Below are 24,203 nucleotides of genomic sequence, written 5' to 3'. Positions count from 1 at the left end.
TGATATATTTACAGGTTTTTTTAAATTAAAAATACAGTTTCATCATTTCCTTTTGTATTTGCATATCAGGGTTCTCCTGTGTTTCATTCAAATAATAGTCAAGTCTCCGAATTGACACTGTATGTAATAGAGTTGACTTTTTTTTAAAAGCAATGACATTGGGTTGAAATCCTAAGATAATAAGGATTCTATTGCTAGAAGTAAGCTTTTTCAAGATGTACTGATTTGTTAATGACATTAACAGTGAATCAGACTGTTTCAGCCAAACTTAGTCTGATTGTGTATTTTTAAGTGTTAAATCTGAATCTTTTCATTTGTGTGTATTTTCAACTTAATTGAGGTACTTATATTTGATCACTTAATTTGTTTAAAATTATTAGCTACTAAAGTCTATTTCCTTTTGAAGTAAAGTGACTTAGTAGTTGGCAGTCACATGCCAGTGTCATTTTTCTTTTCATTGATATCCATAAACTGACTAAGATGTTCGTGAATCAGAATTTCAGTATGTACCCAACCAAATGGTAAATCAAATTCACTGTAGAATTGTTGTTGCTTTGCTGCTGTTAGTAGAAACTGTTCTATGTTGGCACAGAGAGGAAAAGAACTGCTGATTAGCCTTCAGGGAAAATGCTACGGGTCTTTTTGGAGGGCAAATAAATGGCCTTAAGATGAATTAAAAGACCAAAATTAGAAAAAGTTTGTTAGTGTTATGTAAAAAATAGTATTTCTTTGAAAATTCGCATTTTTTATTAATTTTAAATGTACAGTTTGCATAATGATCAGAAGCTAGCCAAGAGAATACTCTTTTAACAGTTTTACGAAGTATGCAAAGTGTCACTATTTCTGGTTTGAATAGGAAAGGTTTGGTTGTTGTTGGTTTGAAAATAGCGGGTTTCATAATTTTGACAAGGTAATTAAGGAACTACAGCTAAGCTTATGCATGTGCCCGTTTGAGTTTTTACTAACTCTTAATGGATCTGTAACTCTTGCATTAGAATCTTGGATAGAGTTACATAATAGTGGATCAGAGAGTTTTCAGAGTAGGGAACTGAAGTGAGACTCACTGTTAAGACAAGTTAACTCAATCTGTATATAAAATCACTTATTTCATGTAAAGGGTGGACTTTAGGCTTCTGAGTGGTAGTAAGTTATAGGAAAGTATTCTTTTCAAGCAAAAATTCTGTCGGAACTGGTTTTTAGTTGCGTCTTTGCCCACAGGTTAATTAGTCTTAAAAGCTTCCTTGATACCTCCTTTAAAAATGTGTATATATTTGAGTGTTGTAATGGCCAGTGTTTGAAAAAGAAAGAAACAATCAGTATGGAGTGAAATCTTATGAGGACTTTTTAAAGGCAGGAGATTTGCTTACACCCCAAGTGGGAAATAATCAGCCTGGGTCTTCCATGGAATGCTGTCGTCTTGCATGTTATCTGAAACGGTCTGCTGTTTAAAGATGGAATACAAATCATTAGCATTTTTAGGCTTTTATTTTAAATCTTGGGTTTAGGATTTCACATACCACTTTCAGCTAGTAGAAAATAATTTGTCTTCCACATAGGAATCCTTTGATACTATATTCCAACTTCAGTGAAACTGAAAGTATGTGGGGTTGGATTTTATATATTTGTTTTCTTTTAAAATCCTGAATGAGTTTTTGCAACTTGTTCTGCTGAATTTATCATGAAATCTATTTGGCAGTCTTGTTTTAGAAATATGTCTGAGGAACGCTTACACATCTGCAGAAGTGATATGTAGTCTGAGTATTTTTAGGTTTTAGTTGAAATTGATTACTTTGATTAGGTATTAAATGCACATGATTTAAAATTCAGAAGTCTCTTTCCTACACTGCCTTCAGCTCCCAAATTTTCCTACCTGGAATCAACCTATTGATTATTATGTCTTTTATTAGTTTCTTATTTACTATGTTTTAATAAAAGATAAAGTTTGACTTCTGAAAATCTTGATATGAAAGTTTTCGGAAGTGTAATTTCCTGGTTATTGGCAAATTCATAAAGTTGAAATGTTGAAATTTTAACTGGATTATCATATATAGTTCAAGAATTTAATGAATTAAAACAGTATATTGGTGGATTTTGCTATTTCTAGTCTGAAATAATCAGAGTAAAAATGTAATCAATCTCTGTAATCTCCTATCTGTAAGATTAAAATCTCACCTATGATCCTGGATTTATAGTTACTGCTTTTTTTTTTTTTTAAGCGAGCTTTTAAAATAATTCAGTGTGTGTTTAATATTACATAAAATATTGCTTAGTGGCTGCATATTCTGTGGAGAGTCAGGAAGCTGTTTAGTGTTCTAGTCATGTGTCCTAGTTACACTTTTCTGTGGAGTTGTCCTAGCCCATTATATTTTACCTTTAGGTTCTCCCTACTACTTACTTACAGAGTAAGGAATTTCTGCAATCTTTCTAGATAGAAGAATTCTGGACAAGGAATCTGATTTTTCCTCTTTTAGGAATTAAGTACCATGAGTCACTGCTCTTCCCTCTTGTGGCTAACCCTTCGAAATATTTACATCCCATAAGAGGAATGCCACTTAACTGTGTGTTGCGGGGTGGGGGCTGGGGGGCTGTTTTCTCAACACTTAAAAATTATTTGAGGAATAGAAATGCGATAGTGACAATACTGATGTTAGAGTTCTGCTGGTAAGGCCTAAGGCCTGTCCCTATACTGCTTGCCTCTTTTTTTTTTTTTTTTACTGGAAATTCTGGCAAACCCAAGGAAAGGCTAACCAGCTTGGAGACCTATCAGGTAAGGCAAGAATGACCAGTAGATCCTGACCTGTTAGTGAGGATCCCTGAACTTAAATTTGGCAGAATCCAAAGCTAGTGAGTATTTTCTGTCTTTTCCTCTGTTTGTTTTAATTTTGGAAATAATTTATAATAAGTTATTTCACCTTGAGGTCTCTTACTGTCTTAATTGTTCTCTTTTTTATTCCTAGCTAGTTACTCTTATTTTGTGTCTTGTCTTGTCCAGTTGGTCTCTGAAGGGTTACAATGTTTTAGACCTTCCATTTCTTAAGTTTTATCAGTCATTGAAAGTGCATTCTTGTCTTCCAGAAAACTGGTTATTTTGTGAGGTTGTAAGCAGGGTACTCCCAAATTGTAGTTGTTGCCCTCTGAAAGCAAATTTATAAGGGCCTAAAATATAAGGGATGAGACAGTTGGAGATAGTATGTTGGGAAGAGCTCAGAGTTAGAGCTAGCTAGAGGTAGGTTCTAAACTTAGCCACACCACTAATGAGCTGTGTGTGTGTGACATGGGGCAAGAAGTGTAACCGCTCTGAGCCTTACTCTGTTATCTTTAAAATAGGGATGGTAACACTTGTCTGACAGTAATTTATTTATTTTTTTTTTCATTTATTTTTATTAGTTGGAGGCTAATTACTTTACATCATTGCAGTGGTTTTTGTCATACATTGAAATGAATTAGCCATGGATTTACACTGACAGTAATTTAAAGATAAGAGATAGTGAAGTACCTAGCATATGGTAGATGCTCAATAAATAGCAGTGCTTTTAAATACTAAAAATAATGGTATGGAACAGAAGCAGCCATTTATAAAACTAAACCTAAGAAATAAAATATGTGTGAGTCACCAAGGAGTTTCTGACACATCCCAAAATGCAGTCCAGGCGGTGTGGTGGAACCTCAGAGAAACCGCTTTGCAACTGTAAATCAGTCATCTTATATCTAATGAATGGAAATATTCTTTGAAAAAAGAATAACAGAAGAAATGGGTATCTGGAGTAATAAACATGACTGTTTCTTACGTACTAGAGTCTGTGCCAGATACTTTTCTTATATACCATACCTCTTAGCACTTCTGTACGATGACTGTTACACAGCAGTGATTGTACTTCGTAAGTAGCAGAGAATTTAAAATATGATTTATATATCCTAGTGTTATCCATCAAACGGAGATACTGAAATACATTTGACTGAGTATCTTCATCACCTCCAGAGAAAGGAATCTCCTAAACCTTGAGCACATCAGTCTCCTGTCCTATTCCACCTATCTGATCGAAGGCTGATACAATAGTACGATGCCAGTGATAGTTAAATCATTCGGTTTCCCATTTCTAAGTAGCTTTCTGATCATAATTTTACCTCATGTTTCCAGATGAGATTGCAGTGATTGGCCCACATGTTTTTCCAGTTTGTTGATGAGGTCACTAAGCACTCATTGTACAAAGAAGGTTAGATTTCCCTTGAATTACTCATAAGTTTTGAATAAAGGGCGTTAAGTCATTTTTTAGCTCATAGTTATAGACTGGACTATTTCAGGAAGGAAAAAATTGTGAGCTAAATTAGACTTCAGTAGGAATTTTGACAGATTTGTAGACTAAGTACTGTTTACTCTTTTCTCACCATAATTTGGGGTCCTTACATGCATAACTTGATGTCTTTACATGCATAGCTTGAGGTTTTTGTATAAGTTTGGTTAATATATGTGCTTGAACTTAATCCTTAGAAAATAGAGAAATGAAACCAACTAACTTCCTTTATATAATTTATTTTAATTGAAGGCAAATATTGAAAATATTTACTTTGAAAATGAATATGTTGTGTATTTTTTTATTTTAAAAGATGCGCAAGTAAGATAGTATAGTTAAAAGCAAACTTAAATCATATCATGTAAATTAGTTGCTTATTCTCTCAGGTTCTAAAAATCCAATTGTCAAATGTTATGCTTTTCTAGCAAATGGAAAATGGTATGACTGTGTTCAACAGAGGAGAAAACATTATTAAACACTGTCAACTGGCGGCTAAACTTTAAAACATTAATAGGACTTCCCTGGTGGCCCAGTGGTTAAGACTCTGTACTTCCAATGTAGGAGGCATAGGTTCAATCCCCGATCAGGGAAGTTCTGCATGCTGCATGCACTGTGTGGCCCAAAAAAAATTTTTTTAATGTATATTTTCACATCTTATTAGAGATGGGGTGCCAGTTATCTTTTCTGTGAGGAAAGGCAACTTTTCTCAAAAAGTTTAGAAATAATTTGATTGGTAGAAATGAGGCAAGAAACTGCTTTAAAATTATTTTTCTGGTAATGGTGATAATCTAGCTTTTTTGTAGTGTACACTCAACCCTCAGATGGTTGAGTTGGGTTGTATCAATCTTTGACTGCTGAAAGTTTGTGAGGAACTATGTGAATTCAGCCTTTGATGTTGGTTTCTTTCTTTTTTTTTTTTTCCATTTATTTTTATTAGTTGGAGGCTAATTACTTTACATCATTACAGTAGTTTTTGTCATACATTGAAATGAATTAGCCATGGATTTACATGTATTCCCCATCCCGGTCCCCCCTCCCACCTCCCTCTCCACCTGATCCCTCTGGGTCTTCCCAGTGCACCAGGCCTGAGCACTTGTCTCATGCACCCAACTTGGGCTGGTGATCTGTTTCACCCTAGATAATATACATGTTTCAATGCTGTTCTCTTGAAACATCCCACCCTCGCCTTCTCCCAGAGTCCACAAGACTGTTCTATACATCTGAGTCTCTTTTTCTGTTTTGCATACAGGGTTATCGTTACCATCTTTCTAAATTCCGTATATATGTGTTAGTATACTGTAATGGTCTTTATCTTTCTGGCTTACTTCGCTCTGTATAATGGGCTCCAGTTTCATCCATCTTATTAGAACTGATTCAAATGAATTCTTTTTAATGGCTGAGAGTACAATGTGTTACTAGCTGACTTGAATCAGTTTAGCCTTTGTTGACTCTACTTGGGTTTAGATAAGAACTCTTTTTGCACTCAAGTATTAATTTTGTATCTTACATCCATACTATATAATTGTGTGTGTGTATACATGTGTACGTATGTGTAAGAACACATGGCCTTATGAGGCACTTAACACTTAGGAGTAAGCAAGTGGGGAAAAGGAAAGACATAGTCACATGTTGTAGTTTGAGGATTGGGGGCGCTGTGTGTGTGTGTGTGTGTGTGTGTGTGTGTGTGTGTGGGCTTCCCTGGTGGCAGCATATGTTACTAGTAATTGATCTGCATTTTTGAAAAAGCAAATAAGAAGTGAGTAGAATTTAACAGTAGCAAGTGGGAGTCATTCAAGTTTGTATCATGGCAGAGAAGATCAAAGAAGACCTGTTTAAAAGAAATGAGAATGGGTGAAGATAGTATATTTTGGAATTTAGTATATTTCGCAAACTGTATGATAAAAGAAATTTATGGAATTGCTCATTTCTCTTCTTTATATAGAAGAACTTTTTTACAGTTGTTAGAAGTAGACACAAAACATTGAAGCGCTGTGTCATACACTGAAACTTAACATAACACACCTGAAACTTACAAATAGTTGTGCATTCGCTGTACCTCCGTTTTTAAAAAGTGTGTATACATGTCCTTAGTCGTGTCTGGCTGTTTGTGACTCCAGGAACTGTTGCCCACCAGGTTCCTCTGTCCATGGAATTTTCCAAGCAAGAATACTGGAGTGGGTTGCCATTTCCTCTTTTAGGGGGTCTCCCAACCCCAGGATCAAACCTGTGTCTCTTGCATTGGCAGGTGGATTCTTTACCACTGCTCCACTTGGGAAGCCGCAAAAAAGTAGACACGGTTGTGTGTGAGTGACTGATATCTTTGTAATCCTTTGAGATATATTTGTAATTTGAAGAAACTGATTATTTGGTCAAATTTTGATATTTTAAGCCCGGTAAAATTGATAGGAGAAATAAGCAATTTGGAGAAAGACTTTCTAGGAAGGAGTGCTCTCTCACAGGCAAAATGAGCACATCAGAGGAGAGGGAGACTGGAAAGTTTTTTTTTTTTTTCAAGAATCATTTACCTTATATGTTTATTTTCCCTGATGAAGTATTTCTGAACCTTAGATTTTTCTGAAGTTTTACTTTTCCCCCCAAAAAGAGTAATTTTCACTTGATTGGAGAAAAGAGAAAGAACTTGAGTGGGTACAAATGACAATATGTATAAGTCATTTACATTAGCAATGGTCATTTGGATTAAAAACTGTACTTGAACAGAGGAGCTTGGTGGGCTACAGTCCTGGGGGTCACAAAGAGTTAGACATGGCTGAGCAACTTGCATATGGATATGGATATATAACTTTATATAATCTATATGTGTGTGTACTACATATATAAATTAACTACATTTAAATTGTAGACATACAGTTTAAGTATTACAATTAAGTTGTAGAAATACAACCAGAAATTCTACGATTTAAGTTGTAGAAATAATTTTTATGAGCTTTTTTTTTAACTTAAAAGTTTTGGTGAAAGTATACAAGTACACACAAATCACTGATACAGCTTATTGCCTTTTTGCAAAGTGAGTATGTCTATGTAATCAGTAATACCTAGATCAAGAAACATTACCAACATCCTAGATGGGCAAAACTTTATTTTCTTTATAAGAAATGGAAGATAAAACAGCTTTAAGACAAATATGGATATGATCCCTTATGTCGTTACAACAATTTATTTCAGATACTAGTGTTTTTCTTAAGTCTTTAGATATTTTTGCTTGTGTATCCTTTAACATAGAGAAGGAAATGGCAACCCACTCCAGTATTCTTGCCTGGAGAATCCCATGGACAGAGGAGCCTGGTGGGCTACAGTCCATGGAGTCATAAAGAGTTGGACATGGCTGAGCAACTAACACACACACTTTAACAATCCAGTGTTAGGAAGCTTACCCATCAAATTAATATGTTGAAGTTTTCCCCAGAGATCATTGTTGTTCTGTCACTAAGTCATGTACGGCTCTTTGAGACCCCTGAACTGTCTCCTGAAGTTTGATCAGACTCGTGTCCATTGAGCTGGTAATGCCATCCAACCATCTCATCCTCTGTTGCCCTCTGCTCCTTCCCTCACTCTTTCCCAGCAGCAGGGTCTTTTCCAAAGAGTCTGGTCTTCCATCAGGTGGCCAGAGTATTGGTGCTTCAGCGTCATTCCTTCTAGTGAATATTCCTTTAGGATTGACTGGTTTGATCTCCTTGCTGTCCAAGGGACTCGCCAGAGTCTTCTCCAGCACTGTAGTTCAAAAGCATCAATTCTTCAGCCAAAGACCATAGGTTAGGTTATTTTGAGGAGAGGGGAAATCTTGTTTTTTATACTTAAGAATTTTTAAAACTAATGTGGAACTTAACATGTGATTCTGAGTCTTCATTCCAAAAACTGTTGTTTCTCTTTACTGCTGCCATGAATATTTTTGATTCTCCATTTCAGATTGGAACACTGTTTCTCACTGCTTTTTAAAACTTACCCTTTTAACTCCTATGAAAATATTTTGACATTGTCTGGTCAGTTATTTCATTTCTTGTTTTTCTGCATATTTTGGTTATCCTTTGTTATCTTACATTTAACTTATTTTTAAATTATAAAACTTTCACAGAAAAATGGTGGCATGTTTTGCTTTCAGAATTGTGTTTTTACTCCTTGACCAGATCTCTTCATTCCTTTCACATAGGAAGAAGGTGTAAAAGTGCCTCTTCCAGCATCATTGATAAGTTCTTCATCAAGTGAGAGCATGTGCTGAAGTGTTAGTGATTTATAAGCTTGTACACTTTATGATACAAGTATCCCCTGAGAATGACAGATGGGCTCTGTTCTTAAGGAACTATTTGCTTGAAACTGATGATACAGTAGCCTTAGTTACCAGAGGAGTAAGATTTCATTATTTCATGTCTGCTCTTTCAGCACTTAACAGTCCAGCGTTAGTGCTAACAGTTCTTTCTTGTCTGCAACAAGCAGTGTGAAGATTGTCACCTTCCTTTCTGTTTTATCTTCTTTTTTTCATGCATAGCCACATTCAGTAATTGTTACTGGTTAAATTTGAGAGGGATAGGAGCTTTTCAAAGTGCCTTGGTTATTCTTTTTTCTGCAGTGGTTTCTTCTTTTTGCAGTAGTTTTTTTTTAATTAGATTTTAAATAAGTTCTGACTTCTGAGATGCTCTGAAACCCTTTCTGTATCATTTATGTTACCAATATAAATCAGCGAGATCTAAGTTTGGGTGGTGGTAGTGTTCTAGAGACTGAATATAAATAGCATTTCAGATCATGATGTCTTGTAAATAAGTGTGTTGATACTGTTTTCATTGTCTTCTGGTATATATTTTTAAGGAATGAGTGTGTGTGTGTATCTGATGTTTCATTTGTAATTTTAACATTAGACAGTCTGCAAGACCAAAGTCTCTTAGTGGGTTTTTCAGTTCAATGCTATTAAGATAAAGTTTTGTTATGACTCCCTGCTCTTTACTGTATGTTTTACCATTTAGTTATTCATTGAATTACCTTTGTGCTACACTTAGAAAGTTACTGCAGCCTAAATATTAAGCCAAGTTGTGGTGCTTTGATGTAACTGAGAAAGAAACATGTACCAAGTGAAGGAAACTACCCAGAGTTGGAGTCATTCGTCTTGTTTTCATGGTATTTGTCCTTCTTCATTACATTCATTGTTTTGCCCTTACATCCAGAAACTGAGAATAGGTTAAAGTTAGATCGTGTTGCTAGAATTTAAGCTCAATTGCAGAAATAAACAACACTTTCAGGTTTTTCATAGCATCTGTAATCCCACATACCTAGTAGTTGTAAGTCTCAGGATGCCTTAATGGACTTTTCTGATTCTTTCTCAGTATCTCTATTGCTGTCTCTCACAGGGAACCTGTTCTCTATTTCTGAGTTATTTGGTTTGAGAACCTATTAGCTGAAGTCTTTAATGCTGAAAAACTGAGCTGGGAGATCTGGAGGTAGTGAATTTAATCTGAGTCTGTGAAGTTAAGACTGGTTTTAGAGGGCTAGAAAAATGTCACATAGCAATCATAGACATACTTTGATAACATACACATAAACACAGTGAAACTGGGAATGTGTACTCTTGATATTGTGAAGTGTCTAAAATTGCTTGGTAAAATGTTAACAGTAATGTCCTTAGGATGATGGAGGTGAGGTGATTTTTTAAATTCTTCCTCTAGTTTTTTATTTTTCAAAGACTATGGAATCTGGAAGGGGGAGGAGTGTGTGTGTTTAAAAATTTAATAGTTCTAATTGTGATGTAAAGTCATTCTACCTGGTTTGATGACATAGTCCCCACGTGGGTCATTTTAAATGTGAATAAAAGCGTAAAACTACATTTTTTAATGCCATAAGTGTGTTTTAAATGCTTATTTATGGACATTTTGGGGTTTTGTATTCATTATAACTTTAAGATAGTTATATAACTGTGTCATATATAGGAAATGAGGATAACTGATGGTCAGAAAGTCAGAATTCAGAATTTAGAGCAAAATTTGATATTTGGAAGTTTGAGCCAGTGATTGTGTCTTTCCAGGATGTCTGTGACAGTAGGTTATGGTAGTAAATACATAAAAATAAAATTTTAATTGCATGCCTGACTGAATGATGAAAGATGGAAATTTAGTGTGCAAACGAACTGAATAATTAGGTGAATAAAAGATTTATTATTGTTACAACAGATGGATGCTTGTTCTGTATCCTGGTGGTAAGGGTTCATGACTATTTGATAATTTTATATGGGAGAATATTTTTCTTTTCATAAAACTGGTATTAGCGCTGAAGAAATTAATGGCTATCAGTTAATTAAGTTCAAGCAAAAATTGCTAGGGGAAATCGTTTCATCGTTGCCAGTTTTTAAATAAACCATATTCTTTCCTTTCTAAGATACTATATTTGGAGAAGTTTTGGATTGTGGGATCTAATGAGTTTGGGAATAAATAAAAACCTGGCAATGTCTTTCAAAAAATACAGACCTTTGAAGTTTAAATTTAGTAATTAGATTTGGAATTAACTCATCTCAATGCTCACCTGACTAGTCTTCTGTTTATCTTATAGACACTTCACAAACCTAAACCGGGAGAAAACAAGCATTTTCCACAAAATACACCAGAACTTTCATTGAATGAGGTGACTGTTTGGCTTTTTTGTTTTGTTTTTATAGTTCAGTTCAGTCACTCAGTCATGTCCGACTCTTTGCAACTCCATGAACTGCAGCACACCAGGCCTCCCTGTCCATCACCAACTCCTGGAGTGCACCCAGACCCATGTCCATTGTGTCGGTGATGCCATCCAACCATCTCATCCTCTGTCGTCCCCTTCTCCTTCTGCCCTCAGTCTTGCCCAGCATCAGGGTCTTTTCAAATGAGTCAGCTCTCTACATCAGGTGGCCAAAGTATTGGAGTTTCAGCTTCAACACCAGTCCTTACAGTGAATACCCAGGACTGATCTCCTTCAGGGACTAATAATATGGTTTATGGCTTCCCAGGTGGCTCAGTGGTAAAGATTCCGATTGCCAATAACAAGGAGATGCAGGAAACTTGGGTTCAAATCCCTGGATCAGAAACATCTAGTGAAGTAGGAAATGGCAACCCACTCCAGTATTCTTGCTGGGAGAATCCCATGGACAGAGGAGCCTGGTGGGCTCCAACCCGTAGGACTGCAAAGAATTAGACACAGCTGAGCATGAGCACACACTAATACAGTTTAAGGCAAATCAGTCATTAAATGTAGATTCTAGATGATAATCAGCATGGTTTTATGAAGAACTGATTATAGATAAATGTATTTTTCTGTACTAGTGACTTTTGGTAGTTAAAGAGAGAACAAGAACAACAGAGCCAGGTTTAAATAAGACATTTTATTCTTTTATGAAGGAGTCATATTGATATTGTGGCAGTTGGGAGAACTTTTTAAAAGTTGTATTGTCTGGAATCTACAACTTTTAAAAATAGTGCTAGACATTTGCAGATACTTACTAAATGGGTCTTTCTATTTCCTTTCCCTCTCCTGGACTCAAATTTGTCCACATAATCACTGATTTAAGTGGCTGAGCATATTAACTTCATGGATGAAATCTTAAAAGGTGATAAGGTTGAGTACTTGAAAAACCGAAAATAGAAGTCAAATTATTTTGAATAGTCTAAGAAAAAAGGAACAAACAAATGGGCTTCAATCTTTGTGGAAATAACCAAAAAATGAGTAGTAACTAAGAAGGGATGAGCCAGAAGAATCAAGCAGAAAGTGATTTGGTATATAGTTGAATGAATCATCCTAAAGTATGTGTGCACATGTAAACACATGGTATAGTATCATAGAAGTTTTGGAATGGTTGGGAAAAAACATACATTAGAAAAACCTAAATGTTATCTTAAAGAGGAACAAGCTAAATGATAAATTAAGAATTACTTTCAGGGAAGGTAAAAAACTGTCTCTTTTAAAAATTGCACTTAAAAAAGTTAAGAGTAAACCTGATCAAGAAAGGTGAAAGACTTAGATGCTGTGAACTATGTAACATTGACAAAGGAAACTGAGGATGATTCAAAGAAATTAAGATATCCCATGCTTTTGTATTGGAAGAATCAATATTGTTAAAATGGCCATACTACCGAAAGCAATCTGCAGATTTAATGTGATCCCTATCAAATTATCCTTGGCCTTTTTCACAGAACCTAGAACAAATAATCCTAAAATTTATATGGAACTGTAAACTGAACCAGAATTACTAAAGCAGTCCTGAAGAAAAAGAACAAAGCTGAAGGCATAATTCTCCCAGCCATCAGACAATACTGCAAAACTACAGGAATCAAATCAGCATGGTCTTGGCACAAAAACAAATATATGGATCAGTGGAACAAAATTGAGAGTCCAGAAATAAACTCACATGCCTACCAGTCAGTCAACCTTCAACAAAGGAGGTAAGAATATACAATGGAGGGAAAAGTCTCTTTAGTAAGTGGTGTTGGGAAAACTGACAGCTACATGAAAATTAGTGAAGTTAAAACACTCTTGCATCATACAAAAAAATGAACTCAAAACGGGTTAAAGACTTAAATATGAGGCATGATAACAATAAAACAGAAGACATGGGCAACAAACATTTTCTGACATAAATTATACCAGTGTTTTCTTAGGCCAGTCTCCCAAGGCAATAGAAATAAGCAAAAGTAAACAAATGGGACCTAATCAAACTGAGAAGCTTTTACACAGTGAAAGAAACCATAAACAAAACTAAAAGGCAACCTACAGACGGGAGAAAATGCTTACAAACAATGCAACCAGCAATGGCTTAATTTGCAAAATAAACCAACAATTCACACAACTCAATAACAACAGCAACCCAAATCAAAAAATGAGCAGAAGACCTAAACAGACTATTTCTCTAAAGGTGGCCAACAGACACATGAAATGATGCTCAATGTTGCTATTTGTTAGAGAAATGCAAATCAAAACAACAATGAGATATCATCTCACACCAGTCAAAATGGTCATCATTAAAAAAGTCTATATGTAACAAAAGTTGGAGAGGGTGTGGAGAAAAGGGAACCCTTCTATACATTTGGTAGGAATATAAATTAGTGCAGCCAGTATGGAAAACAGTATGGAGGTTCCTTAAAAAACTAAAAATAGAGTTGCTGTATGATCCACTAATCCCAATTGTGGGTGGGTATCCAGAGAAAATGAATTTGAAAGACACCTGCACCCTACTGTTCATAGCAGCACTATTTGCAATAGCCAAGACTTGGAAGCAACCTGAATGACCATCAGCAGATGAATGGGTATAGAAGATGTGGCCTGTATACATAATGGAACTGTACTCAGACATTAAAAAAAAAAAAAGAAAGAAAGAAATAATGTCATTTGCAGCAGCATGATTAGATCTGGAGATTATCATACTAGGTAAAGTAAGAGAAAGACAAATACCATATGTTATCACTTATATGTGGAATCTAAAATATGACACATATGAACTTGCCAACAAAACAGACTCTCAGATATAGAAAACAAATTTATGGTTACCAAAGGGGAAAGACAGTGGGGAAAGATAAATTAGAAGTTTTAGATTAGCATATACAAACTACTGTGTATCTGTATAAAATAGATAAGGTCCTACTGTATAGTACAGTAGTACTATACAGGTCTCTGTATAGTGCAGGAAACTATATTCAATATCCTGTAATAGACCATAATGGAAAATAATATAAAAAAGATATATGCACACCCACATATATATATATATATATATATACACACATACATATATGTGTGTGTGTGTGTGTATATATATAAACTGAATCACTTTGTTGTGTACCGGAAACTACCATAACTTTGTAAATCAACTATACTTCAATTAAAAAAAAAAATTACTTTCACATGACTGAAAGTCTTAAAAATGTTGTTCAGTTATTTTTATGTGTGCTCAGAAGATAGCCAGAGAAAATGAATTTAAGTTAGATTAACGACCTATACTGGTGTAAATTAACATCTCACTAAAGATAGGAACTTATTTGGTGGCAGCTGTTAGTATTAGGTGTTTTAATTAAATCTTAGAGGTGGCAAATTAGAAATTGTAGAATGTTGAAAATTGAACCACAGAGCCAATTCTTGAGGTTTATTCACTTCTTCAGGTTGGAATTAAAACACAGATTTCCTCACTCCCAGTCAGTGTTGAGTGAGGAAATCGGTCCCATCACTTCATGGGAAATAGATGAAGAAACAGTGGAAACAGTGTCAGACTTTATTTTTTGGGGCTCCAAAATCACTGCAGATGGTAATTGCAGCCATGAAATTAAAAGACGCTTACTCCTTGGAAGGAAAGTTATGACCAACCTAGACAGCATATTAAAAAGCAGAGACATTACTTTGCCAACAAAGGTCTGTCTAGTCAAGGTTATGGTTTTTCCAGTGGTCATGTATGGATGTGAGAGTTGGACTGTGAAGAAAGCTGAGCGCCGAAAAGTTGATGCTTTTGAACTGTGGTGTTGGAGAAGACTCTTGAGAGTCCCTTGGACTGCAAGAAGAACCAACCAGTCCATCCTGAAGGATATAAGTCCTGGGTGTTCATTGGAAGGACTGATGCTGAAGCTGAAACTCCAATACTTTGGTTACCCGATGCGAAGAGCTGACTCATTGGAAAAGACCCTGATGCTGGGAGGGATTGGGGGCAGGAGGAGAAAGGGACGACAGAGGATGAGATGCTTGGATGGCATCACTGACTTGATGGACATGAGTTTGAGTGAACGCTGGGAATTGGTGATGGACAGGGAGGCCTGGCATGCTGCAATTCATGGGTTTGCAAGGAGTCGGACACGACTGAGCAACTGAACTGAATCAGTGGTAATGGTGGTATCTGTTCTTGTTCTGGAATTTTATTTTCATTCTGTTCATTTTTCAGTTTAGTGATTTGTTGAATCTATTGATCTGATAAACTTTTCTGTAATTCCATAATTTAAACAAATTTATTTTTTTTAAGACTACTTGTCTTAGTTAAAAAAACATGCAAATAAAATTATGGTTTACTTCTTACTGATTGACTTAATTTTTTTTTTTCTTTTTTTTTCCTGTTTTGGCTGTGACTGGTTGGGGGTAAAAAGCAATTATACTGTGCAGTGTAAGGTAAACCATGATGATGACAGGTTCATGTGATGATTCCCAGTGTAATTGATTTCAGATGCATAAAAACTGGTTAATGCTTTTGAAGAGGTAAGAGTTTTTTTCCACTGTGAATTCAAGTATCCATTTATAATACTGATGGTATTTCAGGTCAATAAGGAAGCGATTTACTGTTCACTAAATGATATTGAGACTATTGATTATTCCTTTGGAAAAACATTTAATTTCCTACTTTGTACAGTAACAAGAAGTACATTCCAAATGATTAAAGAGTGCAAACACTTTTTAATTAGAAAAAAAATTTTTGTAGTAAAAATATCTAACATGAGATCTACTTTTTAAACAAAATTTAAGTATATGATACAGTATTGTTAACTATAGGCAAGACATTTTATATCAGATCATGAGAACTTAATTTATCTTTCATAACTGAAACTTTATAACCATTGAGTAGCACCTTTTCATTTCCTCTTTCCCCTGGCCCTTCTACTCTCTACTTCTGTGAGTTTGACTATTTTAGATGCTTCATATTATTTGTCCTTTGTAACAAGCTTATTTCACGTAGCATAATGTCCTCCTAGTAAGAGCTCAGTGTTTTTGTTTAACCATAGAAGAGTAAGAAGAAAGTACTTTTCGTGTAAGCAAGGCCAAAAAATCCAAAAGTCATTAAAGAAACATCAGGAAACTGACTATACAAAATAAATTGAAAGTTCTATATAAGAGAGGTGCTAAAAACAAAGTTAACGCAAATGAAAGACTGGAAGAAAAAAATTTACACCTATTTACCATACAAGCAACATATGAGTCTTTTGAAAATTTTTATTCATTCATTTTTGGCTGCACTAGGTTTTTCATTGCTGTGCTCGGACTTTCTCTGGTTACTGTGAGCTAGGGCTACTCTGGTGGCAGTGCCCAGGCTTCTAATTGAGGTGGCTTCTCTTGTGGATTACAGGCTCTTGGGCAGTCAGGCTTCAGAATTTGCAGCCCTCCAGCTCTAGAGTTGTGGCTCAGTAGTTGTGGCACATGCATCTGGAATCTTCCAGACCAGGGATCAAGTTCATGGTAGGCGAATACTTATCCATTGGACCATCTAGGGTGTCCCTATATGAGTCTTTATTAAAAAATTTTTTGAGATAAAATATAGCTTATTGAACTGAATCCTCTTTTTAAAAAATACCTTCCATCCCATTCCCCTCCTCACTCTCACACTTCCAGTAACAACCACTGTCATGCATTTGTGATAAGGGCTTGTTCATTCCTTGTAAAAAATACTTATACATGTACGTGCATCTATAAACATGTATGCTTATAGTTGTTGCTGTGGGAAAGGAAGCTTGCCTTCGTGTTTATAGCTCAGTGGGATAAACAAATATGAAATACCTCAAAAGACATTTAATGGTAAGGGCCAAGTGAGTGGTATAAATCATGAGTGTCTGGCACTCTAGAAATTTTCAAATGATTCCTAAATGAACTAATGAATATAGAATTATATGAAACTTTAAAATTAAAAAGTCACTTCTTTTCCTTTGAACTTCTGTTCCCCAGAGATAACCATTGTATTTGTATGTTTGTGTTTACTTTTAAATTTAACACATGTGTATATAAATACGCATACTTTTTTCCTTAAAAAGAAACCACACTATGTAATAATTTATAAATTAAGTTTTTCTTTTTGCTTAAATATATCCTAGTGGTTTTTTTTAATAACAATATAAAAAGTTGTCTCAGTCTTTTTTAGTTGAACAGTCCATTATGTGAATATACCACAATTTATATTAAATGTATCTCTGTTGATTAACATTTAGGTACTTTTTTTTTTTTTTGCTATGATAGAATTGCAGAGAACATCTTTGTGCAAATGTCTTTATATGTTTGCATCACAATTTCAGTTCATATAAGTGAGTTATTGAGTCAAAGGGATACTTGCATTTTTTCTTCCAGTTTCATTGAGATATAGTTGGCGTGAAGCACTATACAAGTTTAACATGTACAGCATAATGATTTGACTTAATATACCATGAAGTGATTATCGTAAGTTTCATGAATATCATCTCATACAGATACAAAACTAAAGATATAAAAAAAGGTTTTTTTCCTTGTAATGAGATCTCTTGGGATTTACTGTTAACTTTGATATATAACGTAAAGCAGTGTTATACTTACCATGTTTACATAACATCCCTAGTATCTGTTTTATAATTGAAAATTTGTATCTTTTGACTACTTTCATCTAGTTCCTCCTTCCCAATGCCCCACCTCTGATAACCACAAATCTGATCTTACTCTTTTGCAAGTTTGTTTTTTGAGCTACAGTAGACCCACAACACTTTGTAAAGTTCCTATTACCAAATATGTTTTAAAAAAATAATTGCACCATTAAGGAAACTAGTCTGAGGGCTAATATGGTTTGTAAAGACTTCTCAGAGAAAGTGGGTACTTTAACAAGATCTTGAGGATTGAGTATGTCACAGAAAAAAAGGAAAAAATAACATTCTTAGTAAGAGGAAATTGGCTAGACAAACAGCATAGAAGAGTTACCAGGGCAGAGATTTTTACTCTGTTTGCATACTCTGTTCATCCCTCAGTTTATTTTATGTTGGTGTTTCTTTTCCAATAAGGAGGTTAGAGTTAGTCACTCTTGTCTCTCTAAGGCTTTCCTCTACCACCTGTGAATTAATCTAACTCTTTTATCCCAGTCTTTCACACATTGGCTGCCTATTTTTCTTCCATATGATTCTTCTCTTGACAGACTCACATGCATTGCTAATCTCACAAACAGACACACACACAGAGCTATAAAATTTTGAACTCAGTTGTTGCTTAAGTATTTGATCACTTCCTTTTTACCCCCATGCATTCTGGATAGCTTCTCATATCCCAGTGTCATTTACAATTGTTGGTAGGTGCTTTTATGCTTAATGTGTGAAGGAATATGAGTAAAGATTTGATAATATTTTATGTAGTAAGCTTATCTTGTTCTACACTCTGAATCTTTAGCTCATACTGTTTGGCAAAGTTTCTGAAAAATCACCAGAATGTATTTTCCTTACAAATAAATGTCTAACATCAGTGAACAGATTTGTAATACACAATAGAAACTGCATGCAGTTCTCGTTATAATAGGGCTTCCCTGGTAGCCCAGACAGTAAAGAATATTCTTACAATGCAGGAAACCTGGGTTTGATTTCCTGGGTCAGGAAGGTCCCCTGGAGAAGGGTATGGCACCCCATTCCAGTTTTCCTGTCTGGAGAATCCCCATGGACAGAGGAGTCTGACTGGCTACAGTCCATGGGGTCGCACAGAATAGGACACATCTAATAAGCTATTAACATTTTCACACTTTTCACAGTTGTAATGTTAATAGATATCATTTATTGATCACTTTATTTCAAGTAGACAATAAGTGCTGGTTTTATTCTTACAATAATTTCCATCATATGGACAATATACCCGTTTTACATTTGAGAAAACAGAAGGTTAGCAAATTTAACTCCCAGGACCGAGTAAATGGCAACCATAGGGTTAAAATCCATGTCTTTCTGATTAAACAGCCTGACTAAAGGTTGAATTACTATATTATACTATATCAGTAATCATTATCTCCCATGTATAACTTTTCAAAAACACATTTCTAGGAAATACTTGTTACATAAAAATGATTACTAATTGCATTGCAGTTACCTGCTTTTACAAAGCAAGGAGTAATGAATAATCAATTATGCATTTCCCAAGAAAACTTTGAAAATTCAGAAAAGCATAAAGAGATATTGAAAATTAGCAACAATCACCCTAGAGGAAACTTCCCTGGGGATCCAGTGGCTAAGAATCTTTGCTCCCAATGCAGGGGGCCCCAGGTTTGATCCCTGGTCAGGGAACTAGGTCCTACATGCCACAACAAAGAGTTCACATGCCACTACTAAAGAGCCCACATGCTGCAGCTGAGACCCAGCAGCCAAATAAATAAGTAAATGTTAAATTTAAAAAAAAAAATAGAGAAAACTTACACATTTCTTTTTACTTGCTATAAATGTAATAAGATGTAGAAATATATGTAGTATCATGTAATATTTTCATTGGAATTGTTCTGTATACAATTTTGTGTTCTCCCTTATTTAACTAATATAAATACATGCATGTATGTATATATTCTTTGAAAATGGTTATCAGTGGCTGCATTTTTAAAACTTTTTAATTTATATTTGGCCGTACTGGGCCCTCGTTGCTATGCAAGGGCTTTCACTAGTTGCAAAGAGCAGGGTCTATTCTCTAGTTGCAATGTGTAGACGTCTCATTGAGGTTGCTTCTCTTGATTTAGGTCATTCCTGAATAGTGGTTTTCCCCACTTTCTTCAATTTAAGTCTGAATTTGGCAATAAGGAGTTCATTGAGCCATAGTCAGCTCCCAGTCTTGTTTTTGCTGACTGTATAGAGCTTTTCCACCTTTGACTGCAAAGAATATAATCAATCTGATTTCGGTGTTGACCATCTGGTGATGTCCATGTGTAGAGTCTTCTCTTGTGTTGTTGAAAGACGGTGTTTGCTATGACCAGTGCATTCTCTTGGCAAAACTCTTATTGTTTGCCCTGCTACATTCTGTATTCCAAGGCCAAATTTGCCTATTACTCCAAGTATTTCTTCACTTCCTACTTTTGCATTCCAGTCCCCTATGATGAAAAGGACATCTTTTGGGGGTGTTAGTTCTAAAAGGTCTTGTAGGTCTTCATGGAACCATTCAACTTCAGCTTCTTCAGTGTTACTGGTTGGGGCATAAACTTGGATTACTATAATATTGAATGGTTTGCCTTGAGAACAAACAGATCATTCTGTCATTTTTGAGATTGCATCCAAATACTACATTTCGGACTCTTTTGTTGACTGTGATGGCTACTGCATTTTTCTAAGGGGTTCCTGCCCACAGTAGCAGATACAATGGTCATCTGAGTTAAATTCATCCATTCTAGTCCACCTTAGTTCCCTGATTCCTAGAATGTTGACTTTCACTCTTGCCATCTTCTGTTTGACCACTTCCAATTTGCCTTGATCCAACATTTGCAGATCATTGAAAAAGTAAGAGAGTTCCAGAGAAACATCTATTTCTGCTTTATTGACTATGCCAAAACCTTTGACTGTTTGAATCACAATAAACTGGAAAATTGTGAAAGAGATGGGAATACCAGACCACTTGACCTGCCTCTTGAGAAACCTGTATGCAGGTCAGGAAGCAACAGTTAGCACTGGACATGGAACAACAGACTGGTTCCAAATAGGAAAAGGAGTATGTGAAGGCTGTGCATTGTCACCCTGCTTATTTAACGTATATGAAGAATACATCATGAGAAATGCTGAGCTGGATGAAGCACAAGCTGGAATCAGGATTGCTGGGAGAGAGATCAATAACCTCAGATATGCACGTGACATCACCCTTATGGCAAAAAGCGAAGAAGAACTAAAGAGCCTCTTGATGAAAGTGAAAGAGGAGAGTGAAAAAGTTGGCTTAAAGCTCAACATTCAGAAAACTAAGATTATGGCATCTGGTCCCTTCACTTCATAGCAGATAGGTGAGGAAACAGTGGCTGACTTTATTTTTCTGGGCTCCAAAATCACTGTAGATGGTGATTGCTTCTATGAAATTAAAAGACACATACTCCTTGGAAGGAAAGTTATGACCAACCTAGACAACATATTAAAAACAGAGACGTTACTTTGTCAACAAAGGTCTGTCTAATCAAGGCTCTGGTTTTTCCAGCAGTCATGTGTGGATGTGAAAGTTGGACTATAAAGAAAGCTGAGGCCAAAGAATTGATGCTTTTGAGCTGTGGTGTTGGAGAAGATTCTTGAGAGTCCCTTGGACTGCAAGGAGATCCAACCAGTCCATCCTAAAGGAGATCAGTCCTAGGCGTTCATTGGAGGGACTGATGCTGAAGCTGAAACTCCAATACTTTGGTTACCCGATGCGAAGAGCTGACTCCTTGGAAAAGACCCTGGTGCTGGGAAAGATTGAAGGCAGGAGGAGAAGGGGACGACAGAGAATGAGATGGTTGGATGGCATCACCTACTCAATGAACATGAGTTTGGGTGGACTCCGGCAGTTGGTGATGGACAGGGAGGCCTGGCGTGCTGCGGTTTATGGGGTTGCAAAGAGTCGAACATGACTGAGGTACTGAACGGAACTGAACTCTTGTTGCAGAGCACAGGTTCTAGTGTACTCAGGCTTCATATTTTGCGGCTTGTAGTTTCTAGGCTCAGTAGTTGTGGCACATGGGCTTAGTTGCCCCACAGCATGTGGAATCCTCCTGGACCAGGGATCAACCCTGTGTCCCCTGCATTGGAAGGTGGATTCTTAACCACTGGACCAACAGGGAAGTCCTGCATGGTATGTTTTATGTATCCTTGAATTTATTTTATCATTCCTTTATTGTTAGGTTACTTTTTGTTCAGTCACTCAGTAGCATCTGACTCTTTGTGACCCCATGGACAGCAGCATGCCAGGCTTCCCTGTCCTTCACCATCTCCTAGAGTTTGGTCAAACTCCTGTCCATTGAGTTGGTGACGCCATCCAACCATCTTGTCCTCTTTTGTTCCTGTCTCCTGCCTTCCATCTTTCCTAGCATCAGGGTCTTTTCTAATGAGTCAATTCTTGTGGCATCAGGTGGCCAGAGTATTGCAGCTTCAGCATCAGTCCTTCCAATGAATATTCAGGGTTTATTTCCTTTAAGATTGACTGGTTTGATCTACTTGCTATCCAAGGGACTCTTAAGAGTCTTCTTTAGCACCACAGTTCAAAAGCATCAGTTCTTTGATGCTCAGCCTTCTTTATGGTCCAGCTCTTACATCCATACACGACTACTGGAAAAACCATAGCTTTGACTATACGGACCTTTGTCACCAAAGTAATATCTCTGCTTTTTAAATATGCTGTCTAGGTTTGTCATAGTTTTTCTTCCAAGGAGCAAGCGTCTTTTAATTTCATGACTGCAGTCACCATCTGCAGTGATTTTTGGAACCCAAGAAAATAAGTTGGTCACTTTTTCCATTCTTACCCTATCTATTTGCCATGAAGTGATGGGATCTTAGTATTTTGAATGTTGAGTTTTAATTCACCTTTTTCACTCTCCTCTTTCACTTTCATCAAGAGGCTCTTTAGTTCTTCTTCGCTTTCTGCCGTAAGGGTGGTGTCATCTGCATATCTGAGGTTATTGATATTTCTCCCAGTAATCTTGATTCCAGCTTGTGTTTCGTCCAGCCTGGCATTTTGCATGATATACTCTACATAGAAGTTAAATAAGCAGGGTAACAGTATACAACCTTTCCCGGTTTGGAACCAGTCTGTTGTTCCATGTTCAGTTCTAACTGTTGCTTCTTGACCTGCACACAGATTTCTCAAGAGGCAGGTCAGGTGGTCTGGTATTTGCACATTTTTAAGAATTTTCCACAGTTTGTTGTGATCCACACACATGTAGTTTTTCTCTATTGTAAGTTACACTGTAAGGAGAAATCATCAGGGTGGGCCCATGAGTTCCAACATTGAGATTCCCCACCTTTCCAAAGACAGTTGTGTAAGTCGCACAGTTGTGTCCGACTCTTTGCAATGTCATGGACTGCAGCCTGCCCGGCTCCTCTGTCCATGGAATTCTCCAGGCAGGAGTAATGGAGTGCATTGCCGTTTACTTCTCCAAAGAAAGAAGACAATAATGATAGATTAAACATGCACACACAGTTAATAGTCAGACTTTTGGTGTGATATTAACTACATAATTCTACATCTTTCCCCTGTAGAAGTCATAAAATTTAAAAATAAGGAAAATACCTGAACTTCCACTTTCAGTGAACTGAAAGACACAACATGTAGACTGCAAATTATATTTAAAAGCTGTCAAAATCATCTTGAGAAGGAGCAGGAGTTGTGAACTTAAAAACATTTATTCAAGTTTAAGGGTTCACCTTGAAGTTCAAAGGCTAAATCTCTTGTTTGTAGTAACAGGGTTGGTGCCAGAAATACCTAGTTTGATTCAGAACAGAAGAAAAGGTAGAGCTACATTTACATGGAGCAGTATGCACCCAAATCAGCTTTTCTCTCTAGCATCAAAAAAGGAGAAAGTCTTTTGACTTTTACTCTTAGGTAAGGAAACCAAAACAGTGCTTCAGAACAAATTGTTTTAAGTACAATTAAAACTTAACTGAACTGAAATTTTTGTCTTGAAAACAGTACTTGTGCCAGGGTAAACTGACCAGAATGGTCATAAAGATTCCTTTGGGCAGCCAACCACCCTCATCTTTCTTCGTACAAAGTTCTTTCCAAGGGGTTGATAGTTGGACTGGCCTCAGATTTCTGTATAACATTCAATACCAAAAAAACAAAAAAAAAACATTCAATACCAGAAGATGTTAAAGCAATGTTTACAAATTAAGGAAGTAAAGCGAGAGCCAAAAATTTCATATCCAGTTATGCCGTTCTTCAAGTATGAAAGGTATAAACAGAACTCAGGGAATGCTGTATATATGAACCCTTCTTGAGGAAACTGTTAAAGTATAAACTTCCACCTGCCAAGAGCTATCTGAGAAAAGAATTTGTTGTCACCATTGAATATATATACATCCATATATATATATATATATATATATATATAGAGAGAGAGAGAGAGAGAGGGAAAGAGATTTTATAACCCTAAAGACTAAAACAAATGTAGAGATTATGATGATGGAATATAATGTTATATACCTTGATGATGTAGAAATGACGAAAACTAATAAAATTTGAGAGAAGAAAGTTTATAGATTACCTCATTGTAATTACTGGTAGTCAAAAAATGTA

At 36.0% G+C, this 24,203-nt stretch overlaps 1 protein-coding gene and 1 long non-coding RNA gene across 3 annotated transcripts in view; both read left to right on the top strand.

The window, feature by feature from the left end:
• Window positions 1-24,203, top strand: part of FBXO11 (F-box protein 11) — a 109,793-nt gene that overhangs the window by 2,545 nt on the left and 83,045 nt on the right. The window lies entirely within an intron of this gene.
• LOC139038716 (uncharacterized) lies at window positions 7,243-13,546 on the top strand. The gene is made up of 2 exons (XR_011491802.1): window positions 7,243-10,910; window positions 12,449-13,546. It is a non-coding gene; the product is annotated as an uncharacterized lncRNA (long non-coding RNA).

The sequence above is a fragment of the Odocoileus virginianus genome, chromosome 2, assembly GCF_023699985.2.
Source record: "Odocoileus virginianus isolate 20LAN1187 ecotype Illinois chromosome 2, Ovbor_1.2, whole genome shotgun sequence".
In the NCBI taxonomy this organism is placed as follows: Eukaryota; Metazoa; Chordata; class Mammalia; order Artiodactyla; family Cervidae; genus Odocoileus; species Odocoileus virginianus.
The sequence above is the reverse complement of the archived record's forward strand: the minus strand, read 5'-3'. Positions and strand labels throughout refer to the sequence as shown.